General features: G+C 47.7%; 10 non-coding genes across 10 annotated transcripts; all 10 read right to left on the bottom strand.

Moving 5' to 3' along the window:
* Window positions 1–335: 335 nt before the first annotated feature.
* LOC142696926 (U2 spliceosomal RNA) lies at window positions 336–526 on the bottom strand. The gene has a single exon (XR_012864770.1). It is a non-coding gene; the product is annotated as a U2 spliceosomal RNA (small nuclear RNA).
* A 1,294-nt stretch (window positions 527–1,820) lies between these two features.
* LOC142696925 (U2 spliceosomal RNA) lies at window positions 1,821–2,011 on the bottom strand. The gene has a single exon (XR_012864769.1). It is a non-coding gene; the product is annotated as a U2 spliceosomal RNA (small nuclear RNA).
* A 1,293-nt stretch (window positions 2,012–3,304) lies between these two features.
* LOC142696923 (U2 spliceosomal RNA) lies at window positions 3,305–3,495 on the bottom strand. Its single transcript, XR_012864767.1, has one exon. It is a non-coding gene; the product is annotated as a U2 spliceosomal RNA (small nuclear RNA).
* Window positions 3,496–4,763: 1,268 nt separating this feature from the next.
* Window positions 4,764–4,954, bottom strand: LOC142696922 (U2 spliceosomal RNA). The gene has a single exon (XR_012864766.1). It is a non-coding gene; the product is annotated as a U2 spliceosomal RNA (small nuclear RNA).
* A 1,284-nt stretch (window positions 4,955–6,238) lies between these two features.
* LOC142696921 (U2 spliceosomal RNA) lies at window positions 6,239–6,429 on the bottom strand. The gene has a single exon (XR_012864765.1). It is a non-coding gene; the product is annotated as a U2 spliceosomal RNA (small nuclear RNA).
* Window positions 6,430–7,705: 1,276 nt separating this feature from the next.
* LOC142696920 (U2 spliceosomal RNA) lies at window positions 7,706–7,896 on the bottom strand. The gene has a single exon (XR_012864764.1). It is a non-coding gene; the product is annotated as a U2 spliceosomal RNA (small nuclear RNA).
* Window positions 7,897–9,204: 1,308 nt separating this feature from the next.
* Window positions 9,205–9,395, bottom strand: LOC142696918 (U2 spliceosomal RNA). Its single transcript, XR_012864763.1, has one exon. It is a non-coding gene; the product is annotated as a U2 spliceosomal RNA (small nuclear RNA).
* A 1,292-nt stretch (window positions 9,396–10,687) lies between these two features.
* LOC142696917 (U2 spliceosomal RNA) lies at window positions 10,688–10,878 on the bottom strand. Its single transcript, XR_012864762.1, has one exon. It is a non-coding gene; the product is annotated as a U2 spliceosomal RNA (small nuclear RNA).
* A 1,284-nt stretch (window positions 10,879–12,162) lies between these two features.
* Window positions 12,163–12,353, bottom strand: LOC142696916 (U2 spliceosomal RNA). The gene has a single exon (XR_012864761.1). It is a non-coding gene; the product is annotated as a U2 spliceosomal RNA (small nuclear RNA).
* Window positions 12,354–13,625: 1,272 nt separating this feature from the next.
* On the bottom strand, window positions 13,626–13,816 carry LOC142696915 (U2 spliceosomal RNA). Its single transcript, XR_012864760.1, has one exon. It is a non-coding gene; the product is annotated as a U2 spliceosomal RNA (small nuclear RNA).
* Window positions 13,817–14,078: the final 262 nt, after the last annotated feature.

Raw genomic sequence — 14,078 nt, 5'->3', positions numbered from 1 at the left:
AATCAATCAATCAATCAATCAATCAATCAATCAATCGGTGGCTGGCTCAGGTGCAGCTCTTTAACTTACCTAAAAGGGAGGGCGGAGAGAAGACAAGGAAGGTGAATGAGGTGTTCCAATGTGAAATGCCGGAAACACAGAAACACAGACGACACACAACAAGAGGTGGCAATCTATTCATTAATTGCATTTAATCAATGAGCTCATTATCACTCATGCATTGTCCAACAGGTGTTGAAATAATGGGATTAAAAGGGGAGATCCCTTCAGAAAGACAGAAACAATAGCAAAGACAAAAAACACTTTTGGAATCTGCTTTTAGTCAACACATAAGGAAAGGGTGCACCGGTCCTGGAAATACTGCAATACCAGGTCAATGCGTGGAGTGGACAGAGCAAGCTCTATTTCCATCTCCCTGTTCTAAAAATCCATTTAATATATGGTCCCCAGATAGGGGACGTATCAGATATTAAACTGATAAGAACAGATACTACACTTGATCTTAGCCAAAAGGCCGAGAAGCGATAACCCGAACGGGCCGCGCGTTGCCCGAGCCTGCCCGATACTGCTGTTCAGCCCTTGCAGCGATTCAGCCTACTTCTAGGCAATTCCATGGGGCCCTGCAGGCTCACACACTCACAGCTACACGGGAGGTGAATAAAGGCCGGAGAGGAAGCCAGACAGGATTTGCTTCTTTTGCTTGCACCACAATGCAGTGCTGAAAGAGGAGGAATCTACATAAAAACGCCTTCCTGGCAACGCCCAAATGCCCTGCTGCCATGCAGATAAACACTGGCAGCGGCAGCAAGTGCATGCCCACAGCCACCCCTTGTTCCTTCACACCTTGTATCAGCTGTAATCCAGTCCAGTCCAGTGCTGCCTGCTGAGCAGCACTGACCAACACTGCCTGGGCCCAGGCTTTTATCTCTGAGGCCCCATTATGATGTCAGAAAGCTGGCTCTGGAATCCTGAGGGCTCCACTATGACACGTGCAAAGTTCCGTCTGAACTTTATATAAGACGGTGAGGCTCAGTCAGTCACTCAGTGTTGCCTGAGAGGGCAACACTGCAACAGCCGGCCGCCAGGCTGTCTTTTTTTTGCACAGCTAGTTGCCTCCAGGAGGCCACAAGAGGGAGACAAGGGACTGCAAAATGGAAAATAGGCATCCACCAACTTTACAGACAACTTCTCCTTGCTCCTACAACCTCCATCCTTGCACAGATTCTTCTAGGTAACATAGTAACAAATCCAAATTGCTGCTCTCTTTGTAGGCAAGCAAGGCTTTGTTGCAACTGCAATTCTTACTTCTTCTTGAAATGTAGGGACGACAGTACATTCCATCACATCCATCTAGTGTACACAGGTAGGTCCATTGTGGCGGGCAGGCGAGCGGGCGGGCTGCTTTATTGGCTGTTTGCTGTTCCCCTACTCCACTCCACTATTTGACTGTTGTGCTGCATCAATCAATCAATCAATCAATCAATCAATCAATCAATCAATCAATCAATCAATCAATCAATCAGTGGCTGGCTCAGGTGCAGCTCTTTAACTTACCTAAAAGGGAGGGCGGAGAGAAGACAAGGAAGGTGAATGAGGTGTTCCAATGTGAAATGCCGGAAACACAGAAACACAGACGACACACAACAAGAGGTGGCAATCTATTCATTAATTGCATTTAATCAATGAGCTCATTATCACTCATGCATTGTCCAACAGGTGTTGAAATAATGGGATTAAAAGGGGAGATCCCTTCAGAAAGACAGAAACAATAGCAAAGACAAAAAACACTTTTGGAATCTGCTTTTAGTCAACACATAAGGAAAGGGTGCACCGGTCCTGGAAATACTGCAATACCAGGTCAATGCGTGGAGTGGACAGAGCAAGCTCTATTTCCATCTCCCTGTTCTAAAAATCCATTTAATATATGGTCCCCAGATAGGGGACGTATCAGATATTAAACTGATAAGAACAGATACTACACTTGATCTTAGCCAAAAGGCCGAGAAGCGATAACCCGAACGGGCCGCGCGTTGCCCGAGCCTGCCCGATACTGCTGTTCAGCCCTTGCAGCGATTCAGCCTACTTCTAGGCAATTCCATGGGGCCCTGCAGGCTCACACACTCACAGCTACACGGGAGGTGAATAAAGGCCGGAGAGGAAGCCAGACAGGATTTGCTTCTTTTGCTTGCACCACAATGCAGTGCTGAAAGAGGAGGAATCTACATAAAAACGCCTTCCTGGCAACGCCCAAATGCCCTGCTGCCATGCAGATAAACACTGGCAGCGGCAGCAAGTGCATGCCCACAGCCACCCCTTGTTCCTTCACACCTTGTATCAGCTGTAATCCAGTCCAGTCCAGTGCTGCCTGCTGAGCAGCACTGACCAACACTGCCTGGGCCCAGGCTTTTATCTCTGAGGCCCCATTATGATGTCAGAAAGCTGGCTCTGGAATCCTGAGGGCTCCACTATGACACGTGCAAAGTTCCGTCTGAACTTTATATAAGACGGTGAGGCTCAGTCAGTCACTCAGTGTTGCCTGAGAGGGCAACACTGCAACAGCCGGCCGCCAGGCTGTCTTTTTTTTGCACAGCTAGTTGCCTCCAGGAGGCCACAAGAGGGAGACAAGGGACTGCAAAATGGAAAATAGGCATCCACCAACTTTACAGACAACTTCTCCTTGCTCCTACAACCTCCATCCTTGCACAGTTTGTTATTCTTCTAGGTAACATAGTAACAAATCCAAATTGCTGCTCTCTTTGTAGGCAAGCAAGGCTTTGTTGCAACTGCAATTCTTACTTCTTCTTGAAATGTAGGGACGACAGTACATTCCATCACATCCATCTAGTGTACACAGGTAGGTCCATTGTGGCGGGCAGGCGAGCGGGCGGGCTGCTTTATTGGCTGTTTGCTGTTCCCCTACTCCACTCCACTATTTGACTGTTGTGCTGCAATCAATCAATCAATCAATCAATCAATCAATCAATCAATCAATCAATCAATCAATCAGTGGCTGGCTCAGGTGCAGCTCTTTAACTTACCTAAAAGGGAGGGCGGAGAGAAGACAAGGAAGGTGAATGAGGTGTTCCAATGTGAAATGCCGGAAACACAGAAACACAGACGACACACAACAAGAGGTGGCAATCTATTCATTAATTGCATTTAATCAATGAGCTCATTATCACTCATGCATTGTCCAACAGGTGTTGAAATAATGGGATTAAAAGGGGAGATCCCTTCAGAAAGACAGAAACAATAGCAAAGACAAAAAACACTTTTGGAATCTGCTTTTAGTCAACACATAAGGAAAGGGTGCACCGGTCCTGGAAATACTGCAATACCAGGTCAATGCGTGGAGTGGACAGAGCAAGCTCTATTTCCATCTCCCTGTTCTAAAAATCCATTTAATATATGGTCCCCAGATAGGGGACGTATCAGATATTAAACTGATAAGAACAGATACTACACTTGATCTTAGCCAAAAGGCCGAGAAGCGATAACCCGAACGGGCCGCGCGTTGCCCGAGCCTGCCCGATACTGCTGTTCAGCCCTTGCAGCGATTCAGCCTACTTCTAGGCAATTCCATGGGGCCCTGCAGGCTCACACACTCACAGCTACACGGGAGGTGAATAAAGGCCGGAGAGGAAGCCAGACAGGATTTGCTTCTTTTGCTTGCACCACAATGCAGTGCTGAAAGAGGAGGAATCTACATAAAAACGCCTTCCTGGCAACGCCCAAATGCCCTGCTGCCATGCAGATAAACACTGGCAGCGGCAGCAAGTGCATGCCCACAGCCACCCCTTGTTCCTTCACACCTTGTATCAGCTGTAATCCAGTCCAGTCCAGTGCTGCCTGCTGAGCAGCACTGACCAACACTGCCTGGGCCCAGGCTTTTATCTCTGAGGCCCCATTATGATGTCAGAAAGCTGGCTCTGGAATCCTGAGGGCTCCACTATGACACGTGCAAAGTTCCGTCTGAACTTTATATAAGACGGTGAGGCTCAGTCAGTCACTCAGTGTTGCCTGAGAGGGCAACACTGCAACAGCCGGCCGCCAGGCTGTCTTTTTTTTGCACAGCTAGTTGCCTCCAGGAGGCCACAAGAGGGAGACAAGGGACTGCAAAATGGAAAATAGGCATCCACCAACTTTACAGACAACTTCTCCTTGCTCCTACAACCTCCATCCTTGCACAGTTTGTTATTCTTCTAGGTAACATAGTAACAAATCCAAATTGCTGCTCTCTTTGTAGGCAAGCAAGGCTTTGTTGCAACTGCAATTCTTACTTCTTCTTGAAATGTAGGGACGACAGTACATTCCATCACATCCATCTAGTGTACACAGGTAGGTCCATTGTGGCGGGCAGGCGAGCGGGCGGGCTGCTTTATTGGCTGTTTGCTGTTCCCCTACTCCACTCCACTATTTGACTGTTGTGCTGCATCAATCAATCAATCAATCAATCAATCAATCAGTGGCTGGCTCAGGTGCAGCTCTTTAACTTACCTAAAAGGGAGGGCGGAGAGAAGACAAGGAAGGTGAATGAGGTGTTCCAATGTGAAATGCCGGAAACACAGAAACACAGACGACACACAACAAGAGGTGGCAATCTATTCATTAATTGCATTTAATCAATGAGCTCATTATCACTCATGCATTGTCCAACAGGTGTTGAAATAATGGGATTAAAAGGGGAGATCCCTTCAGAAAGACAGAAACAATAGCAAAGACAAAAAACACTTTTGGAATCTGCTTTTAGTCAACACATAAGGAAAGGGTGCACCGGTCCTGGAAATACTGCAATACCAGGTCAATGCGTGGAGTGGACAGAGCAAGCTCTATTTCCATCTCCCTGTTCTAAAAATCCATTTAATATATGGTCCCCAGATAGGGGACGTATCAGATATTAAACTGATAAGAACAGATACTACACTTGATCTTAGCCAAAAGGCCGAGAAGCGATAACCCGAACGGGCCGCGCGTTGCCCGAGCCTGCCCGATACTGCTGTTCAGCCCTTGCAGCGATTCAGCCTACTTCTAGGCAATTCCATGGGGCCCTGCAGGCTCACACACTCACAGCTACACGGGAGGTGAATAAAGGCCGGAGAGGAAGCCAGACAGGATTTGCTTCTTTTGCTTGCACCACAATGCAGTGCTGAAAGAGGAGGAATCTACATAAAAACGCCTTCCTGGCAACGCCCAAATGCCCTGCTGCCATGCAGATAAACACTGGCAGCGGCAGCAAGTGCATGCCCACAGCCACCCCTTGTTCCTTCACACCTTGTATCAGCTGTAATCCAGTCCAGTCCAGTGCTGCCTGCTGAGCAGCACTGACCAACACTGCCTGGGCCCAGGCTTTTATCTCTGAGGCCCCATTATGATGTCAGAAAGCTGGCTCTGGAATCCTGAGGGCTCCACTATGACACGTGCAAAGTTCCGTCTGAACTTTATATAAGACGGTGAGGCTCAGTCAGTCACTCAGTGTTGCCTGAGAGGGCAACACTGCAACAGCCGGCCGCCAGGCTGTCTTTTTTTTGCACAGCTAGTTGCCTCCAGGAGGCCACAAGAGGGAGACAAGGGACTGCAAAATGGAAAATAGGCATCCACCAACTTTACAGACAACTTCTCCTTGCTCCTACAACCTCCATCCTTGCACAGTTTGTTATTCTTCTAGGTAACATAGTAACAAATCCAAATTGCTGCTCTCTTTGTAGGCAAGCAAGGCTTTGTTGCAACTGCAATTCTTACTTCTTCTTGAAATGTAGGGACGACAGTACATTCCATCACATCCATCTAGTGTACACAGGTAGGTCCATTGTGGCGGGCAGGCGAGCGGGCGGGCTGCTTTATTGGCTGTTTGCTGTTCCCCTACTCCACTCCACTATTTGACTGTTGTGCTGCATCAATCAATCAATCAATCAATCAATCAATCAATCAATCAATCAATCAGTGGCTGGCTCAGGTGCAGCTCTTTAACTTACCTAAAAGGGAGGGCGGAGAGAAGACAAGGAAGGTGAATGAGGTGTTCCAATGTGAAATGCCGGAAACACAGAAACACAGACGACACACAACAAGAGGTGGCAATCTATTCATTAATTGCATTTAATCAATGAGCTCATTATCACTCATGCATTGTCCAACAGGTGTTGAAATAATGGGATTAAAAGGGGAGATCCCTTCAGAAAGACAGAAACAATAGCAAAGACAAAAAACACTTTTGGAATCTGCTTTTAGTCAACACATAAGGAAAGGGTGCACCGGTCCTGGAAATACTGCAATACCAGGTCAATGCGTGGAGTGGACAGAGCAAGCTCTATTTCCATCTCCCTGTTCTAAAAATCCATTTAATATATGGTCCCCAGATAGGGGACGTATCAGATATTAAACTGATAAGAACAGATACTACACTTGATCTTAGCCAAAAGGCCGAGAAGCGATAACCCGAACGGGCCGCGCGTTGCCCGAGCCTGCCCGATACTGCTGTTCAGCCCTTGCAGCGATTCAGCCTACTTCTAGGCAATTCCATGGGGCCCTGCAGGCTCACACACTCACAGCTACACGGGAGGTGAATAAAGGCCGGAGAGGAAGCCAGACAGGATTTGCTTCTTTTGCTTGCACCACAATGCAGTGCTGAAAGAGGAGGAATCTACATAAAAACGCCTTCCTGGCAACGCCCAAATGCCCTGCTGCCATGCAGATAAACACTGGCAGCGGCAGCAAGTGCATGCCCACAGCCACCCCTTGTTCCTTCACACCTTGTATCAGCTGTAATCCAGTCCAGTCCAGTGCTGCCTGCTGAGCAGCACTGACCAACACTGCCTGGGCCCAGGCTTTTATCTCTGAGGCCCCATTATGATGTCAGAAAGCTGGCTCTGGAATCCTGAGGGCTCCACTATGACACGTGCAAAGTTCCGTCTGAACTTTATATAAGACGGTGAGGCTCAGTCAGTCACTCAGTGTTGCCTGAGAGGGCAACACTGCAACAGCCGGCCGCCAGGCTGTCTTTTTTTTGCACAGCTAGTTGCCTCCAGGAGGCCACAAGAGGGAGACAAGGGACTGCAAAATGGAAAATAGGCATCCACCAACTTTACAGACAACTTCTCCTTGCTCCTACAACCTCCATCCTTGCACAGTTTGTTATTCTTCTAGGTAACATAGTAACAAATCCAAATTGCTGCTCTCTTTGTAGGCAAGCAAGGCTTTGTTGCAACTGCAATTCTTACTTCTTCTTGAAATGTAGGGACGACAGTACATTCCATCACATCCATCTAGTGTACACAGGTAGGTCCATTGTGGCGGGCAGGCGAGCGGGCGGGCTGCTTTATTGGCTGTTTGCTGTTCCCCTACTCCACTCCACTATTTGACTGTTGTGCTGCATCAATCAATCAATCAATCAATCAATCAATCAATCAATCAGTGGCTGGCTCAGGTGCAGCTCTTTAACTTACCTAAAAGGGAGGGCGGAGAGAAGACAAGGAAGGTGAATGAGGTGTTCCAATGTGAAATGCCGGAAACACAGAAACACAGACGACACACAACAAGAGGTGGCAATCTATTCATTAATTGCATTTAATCAATGAGCTCATTATCACTCATGCATTGTCCAACAGGTGTTGAAATAATGGGATTAAAAGGGGAGATCCCTTCAGAAAGACAGAAACAATAGCAAAGACAAAAAACACTTTTGGAATCTGCTTTTAGTCAACACATAAGGAAAGGGTGCACCGGTCCTGGAAATACTGCAATACCAGGTCAATGCGTGGAGTGGACAGAGCAAGCTCTATTTCCATCTCCCTGTTCTAAAAATCCATTTAATATATGGTCCCCAGATAGGGGACGTATCAGATATTAAACTGATAAGAACAGATACTACACTTGATCTTAGCCAAAAGGCCGAGAAGCGATAACCCGAACGGGCCGCGCGTTGCCCGAGCCTGCCCGATACTGCTGTTCAGCCCTTGCAGCGATTCAGCCTACTTCTAGGCAATTCCATGGGGCCCTGCAGGCTCACACACTCACAGCTACACGGGAGGTGAATAAAGGCCGGAGAGGAAGCCAGACAGGATTTGCTTCTTTTGCTTGCACCACAATGCAGTGCTGAAAGAGGAGGAATCTACATAAAAACGCCTTCCTGGCAACGCCCAAATGCCCTGCTGCCATGCAGATAAACACTGGCAGCGGCAGCAAGTGCATGCCCACAGCCACCCCTTGTTCCTTCACACCTTGTATCAGCTGTAATCCAGTCCAGTCCAGTGCTGCCTGCTGAGCAGCACTGACCAACACTGCCTGGGCCCAGGCTTTTATCTCTGAGGCCCCATTATGATGTCAGAAAGCTGGCTCTGGAATCCTGAGGGCTCCACTATGACACGTGCAAAGTTCCGTCTGAACTTTATATAAGACGGTGAGGCTCAGTCAGTCACTCAGTGTTGCCTGAGAGGGCAACACTGCAACAGCCGGCCGCCAGGCTGTCTTTTTTTTGCACAGCTAGTTGCCTCCAGGAGGCCACAAGAGGGAGACAAGGGACTGCAAAATGGAAAATAGGCATCCACCAACTTTACAGACAACTTCTCCTTGCTCCTACAACCTCCATCCTTGCACAGTTTGTTATTCTTCTAGGTAACATAGTAACAAATCCAAATTGCTGCTCTCTTTGTAGGCAAGCAAGGCTTTGTTGCAACTGCAATTCTTACTTCTTCTTGAAATGTAGGGACGACAGTACATTCCATCACATCCATCTAGTGTACACAGGTAGGTCCATTGTGGCGGACAGGCGAGCGGGCGGGCTGCTTTATTGGCTGTTTGCTGTTCCCCTACTCCACTCCACTATTTGACTGTTGTGCTGCATCAATCAATCAATCAATCAATCAATCAATCAATCAATCAATCAATCAATCAATCAATCAATCAATCAATCAGTGGCTGGCTCAGGTGCAGCTCTTTAACTTACCTAAAAGGGAGGGCGGAGAGAAGACAAGGAAGGTGAATGAGGTGTTCCAATGTGAAATGCCGGAAACACAGAAACACAGACGACACACAACAAGAGGTGGCAATCTATTCATTAATTGCATTTAATCAATGAGCTCATTATCACTCATGCATTGTCCAACAGGTGTTGAAATAATGGGATTAAAAGGGGAGATCCCTTCAGAAAGACAGAAACAATAGCAAAGACAAAAAACACTTTTGGAATCTGCTTTTAGTCAACACATAAGGAAAGGGTGCACCGGTCCTGGAAATACTGCAATACCAGGTCAATGCGTGGAGTGGACAGAGCAAGCTCTATTTCCATCTCCCTGTTCTAAAAATCCATTTAATATATGGTCCCCAGATAGGGGACGTATCAGATATTAAACTGATAAGAACAGATACTACACTTGATCTTAGCCAAAAGGCCGAGAAGCGATAACCCGAACGGGCCGCGCGTTGCCCGAGCCTGCCCGATACTGCTGTTCAGCCCTTGCAGCGATTCAGCCTACTTCTAGGCAATTCCATGGGGCCCTGCAGGCTCACACACTCACAGCTACACGGGAGGTGAATAAAGGCCGGAGAGGAAGCCAGACAGGATTTGCTTCTTTTGCTTGCACCACAATGCAGTGCTGAAAGAGGAGGAATCTACATAAAAACGCCTTCCTGGCAACGCCCAAATGCCCTGCTGCCATGCAGATAAACACTGGCAGCGGCAGCAAGTGCATGCCCACAGCCACCCCTTGTTCCTTCACACCTTGTATCAGCTGTAATCCAGTCCAGTCCAGTGCTGCCTGCTGAGCAGCACTGACCAACACTGCCTGGGCCCAGGCTTTTATCTCTGAGGCCCCATTATGATGTCAGAAAGCTGGCTCTGGAATCCTGAGGGCTCCACTATGACACGTGCAAAGTTCCATCTGAACTTTATATAAGACGGTGAGGCTCAGTCAGTCACTCAGTGTTGCCTGAGAGGGCAACACTGCAACAGCCGGCCGCCAGGCTGTCTTTTTTTTGCACAGCTAGTTGCCTCCAGGAGGCCACAAGAGGGAGACAAGGGACTGCAAAATGGAAAATAGGCATCCACCAACTTTACAGACAACTTCTCCTTGCTCCTACAACCTCCATCCTTGCACAGTTTGTTATTCTTCTAGGTAACATAGTAACAAATCCAAATTGCTGCTCTCTTTGTAGGCAAGCAAGGCTTTGTTGCAACTGCAATTCTTACTTCTTCTTGAAATGTAGGGACGACAGTACATTCCATCACATCCATCTAGTGTACACAGGTAGGTCCATTGTGGCGGGCAGGCGAGCGGGCGGGCTGCTTTATTGGCTGTTTGCTGTTCCCCTACTCCACTCCACTATTTGACTGTTGTGCTGCATCAATCAATCAATCAATCAATCAATCAATCAATCAATCAATCAATCAATCAATCAGTGGCTGGCTCAGGTGCAGCTCTTTAACTTACCTAAAAGGGAGGGCGGAGAGAAGACAAGGAAGGTGAATGAGGTGTTCCAATGTGAAATGCCGGAAACACAGAAACACAGACGACACACAACAAGAGGTGGCAATCTATTCATTAATTGCATTTAATCAATGAGCTCATTATCACTCATGCATTGTCCAACAGGTGTTGAAATAATGGGATTAAAAGGGGAGATCCCTTCAGAAAGACAGAAACAATAGCAAAGACAAAAAACACTTTTGGAATCTGCTTTTAGTCAACACATAAGGAAAGGGTGCACCGGTCCTGGAAATACTGCAATACCAGGTCAATGCGTGGAGTGGACAGAGCAAGCTCTATTTCCATCTCCCTGTTCTAAAAATCCATTTAATATATGGTCCCCAGATAGGGGACGTATCAGATATTAAACTGATAAGAACAGATACTACACTTGATCTTAGCCAAAAGGCCGAGAAGCGATAACCCGAACGGGCCGCGCGTTGCCCGAGCCTGCCCGATACTGCTGTTCAGCCCTTGCAGCGATTCAGCCTACTTCTAGGCAATTCCATGGGGCCCTGCAGGCTCACACACTCACAGCTACACGGGAGGTGAATAAAGGCCGGAGAGGAAGCCAGACAGGATTTGCTTCTTTTGCTTGCACCACAATGCAGTGCTGAAAGAGGAGGAATCTACATAAAAACGCCTTCCTGGCAACGCCCAAATGCCCTGCTGCCATGCAGATAAACACTGGCAGCGGCAGCAAGTGCATGCCCACAGCCACCCCTTGTTCCTTCACACCTTGTATCAGCTGTAATCCAGTCCAGTCCAGTGCTGCCTGCTGAGCAGCACTGACCAACACTGCCTGGGCCCAGGCTTTTATCTCTGAGGCCCCATTATGATGTCAGAAAGCTGGCTCTGGAATCCTGAGGGCTCCACTATGACACGTGCAAAGTTCCGTCTGAACTTTATATAAGACGGTGAGGCTCAGTCAGTCACTCAGTGTTGCCTGAGAGGGCAACACTGCAACAGCCGGCCGCCAGGCTGTCTTTTTTTTGCACAGCTAGTTGCCTCCAGGAGGCCACAAGAGGGAGACAAGGGACTGCAAAATGGAAAATAGGCATCCACCAACTTTACAGACAACTTCTCCTTGCTCCTACAACCTCCATCCTTGCACAGTTTGTTATTCTTCTAGGTAACATAGTAACAAATCCAAATTGCTGCTCTCTTTGTAGGCAAGCAAGGCTTTGTTGCAACTGCAATTCTTACTTCTTCTTGAAATGTAGGGACGACAGTACATTCCATCACATCCATCTAGTGTACACAGGTAGGTCCATTGTGGCGGGCAGGCGAGCGGGCGGGCTGCTTTATTGGCTGTTTGCTGTTCCCCTACTCCACTCCACTATTTGACTGTTGTGCTGCATCAATCAATCAATCAATCAATCAATCAATCAATCAATCAATCAATCAGTGGCTGGCTCAGGTGCAGCTCTTTAACTTACCTAAAAGGGAGGGCGGAGAGAAGACAAGGAAGGTGAATGAGGTGTTCCAATGTGAAATGCCGGAAACACAGAAACACAGACGACACACAACAAGAGGTGGCAATCTATTCATTAATTGCATTTAATCAATGAGCTCATTATCACTCATGCATTGTCCAACAGGTGTTGAAATAATGGGATTAAAAGGGGAGATCCCTTCAGAAAGACAGAAACAATAGCAAAGACAAAAAACACTTTTGGAATCTGCTTTTAGTCAACACATAAGGAAAGGGTGCACCGGTCCTGGAAATACTGCAATACCAGGTCAATGCGTGGAGTGGACAGAGCAAGCTCTATTTCCATCTCCCTGTTCTAAAAATCCATTTAATATATGGTCCCCAGATAGGGGACGTATCAGATATTAAACTGATAAGAACAGATACTACACTTGATCTTAGCCAAAAGGCCGAGAAGCGATAACCCGAACGGGCCGCGCGTTGCCCGAGCCTGCCCGATACTGCTGTTCAGCCCTTGCAGCGATTCAGCCTACTTCTAGGCAATTACATGGGGCCCTGCAGGCTCACACACTCACAGCTACACGGGAGGTGAATAAAGGCCGGAGAGGAAGCCAGACAGGATTTGCTTCTTTTGCTTGCACCACAATGCAGTGCTGAAAGAGGAGGAATCTACATAAAAACGCCTTCCTGGCAACGCCCAAATGCCCTGCTGCCATGCAGATAAACACTGGCAGCGGCAGCAAGTGCATGCCCACAGCCACCCCTTGTTCCTTCACACCTTGTATCAGCTGTAATCCAGTCCAGTCCAGTGCTGCCTGCTGAGCAGCACTGACCAACACTGCCTGGGCCCAGGCTTTTATCTCTGAGGCCCCATTATGATGTCAGAAAGCTGGCTCTGGAATCCTGAGGGCTCCACTATGACACGTGCAAAGTTCCATCTGAACTTTATATAAGACGGTGAGGCTCAGTCAGTCACTCAGTGTTGCCTGAGAGGGCAACACTGCAACAGCCGGCCGCCAGGCTGTCTTTTTTTTGCACAGCTAGTTGCCTCCAGGAGGCCACAAGAGGGAGACAAGGGACTGCAAAATGGAAAATAGGCATCCACCAACTTTACAGACAACTTCTCCTTGCTCCTACAACCTCCATCCTTGCACAGTTTGTTATTCTTCTAGGTAACATAGTAACAAATCCAAATTGCTGCTCTCTTTGTAGGCAAGCAAGGCTTTGTTGCAACTGCAATTCTTACTTCTTCTTGAAATGTAGGGACGACAGTACATTCCATCACATCCATCTAGTGTACACAGGTAGGTCCATTGTGGCGGGCAGGCGAGCGGGCGGGCTGCTTTATTGGCTGTTTGCTGTTCCCCTACTCCACTCCACTATTTGACTGTTGTGCTGCATCAATCAATCAATCAATCAATCAATCAATCAATCAGTGGCTGGCTCAGGTGCAGCTCTTTAACTTACCTAAAAGGGAGGGCGGAGAGAAGACAAGGAAGGTGAATGAGGTGTTCCAATGTGAAATGCCGGAAACACAGAAACACAGACGACACACAACAAGAGGTGGCAATCTATTCATTAATTGCATTTAATCAATGAGCTCATTATCACTCATGCATTGTCCAACAGGTGTTGAAATAATGGGATTAAAAGGGGAGATCCCTTCAGAAAGACAGAAACAATAGCAAAGACAAAAAACACTTTTGGAATCTGCTTTTAGTCAACACATAAGGAAAGGGTGCACCGGTCCTGGAAATACTGCAATACCAGGTCAATGCGTGGAGTGGACAGAGCAAGCTCTATTTCCATCTCCCTGTTCTAAAAATCCATTTAATATATGGTCCCCAGATAGGGGACGTATCAGATATTAAACTGATAAGAACAGATACTACACTTGATCTTAGCCAAAAGGCCGAGAAGCGATAACCCGAACGGGCCGCGCGTTGCCCGAGCCTGCCCGATACTGCTGTTCAGCCCTTGCAGCGATTCAGCCTACTTCTAGGCAATTCCATGGGGCCCTGCAGGCTCACACACTCACAGCTACACGGGAGGTGAATAAAGGCCGGAGAGGAAGCCAGACAGGATTTGCTTCTTTTGCTTGCACCACAATGCAGTGCTGAAAGAGGAGGAATCTACATAAAAACGCCTTCCTGGCAACGCCCAAATGCCCTGCTGCCATGCAGATA

Source organism: Rhinoderma darwinii (genome assembly GCF_050947455.1).
Source record: "Rhinoderma darwinii isolate aRhiDar2 chromosome 5 unlocalized genomic scaffold, aRhiDar2.hap1 SUPER_5_unloc_7, whole genome shotgun sequence".
Lineage (NCBI taxonomy): Eukaryota > Metazoa > Chordata > Amphibia > Anura > Rhinodermatidae > Rhinoderma > Rhinoderma darwinii.
The sequence above is the reverse complement of the archived record's forward strand: the minus strand, read 5'-3'. Positions and strand labels throughout refer to the sequence as shown.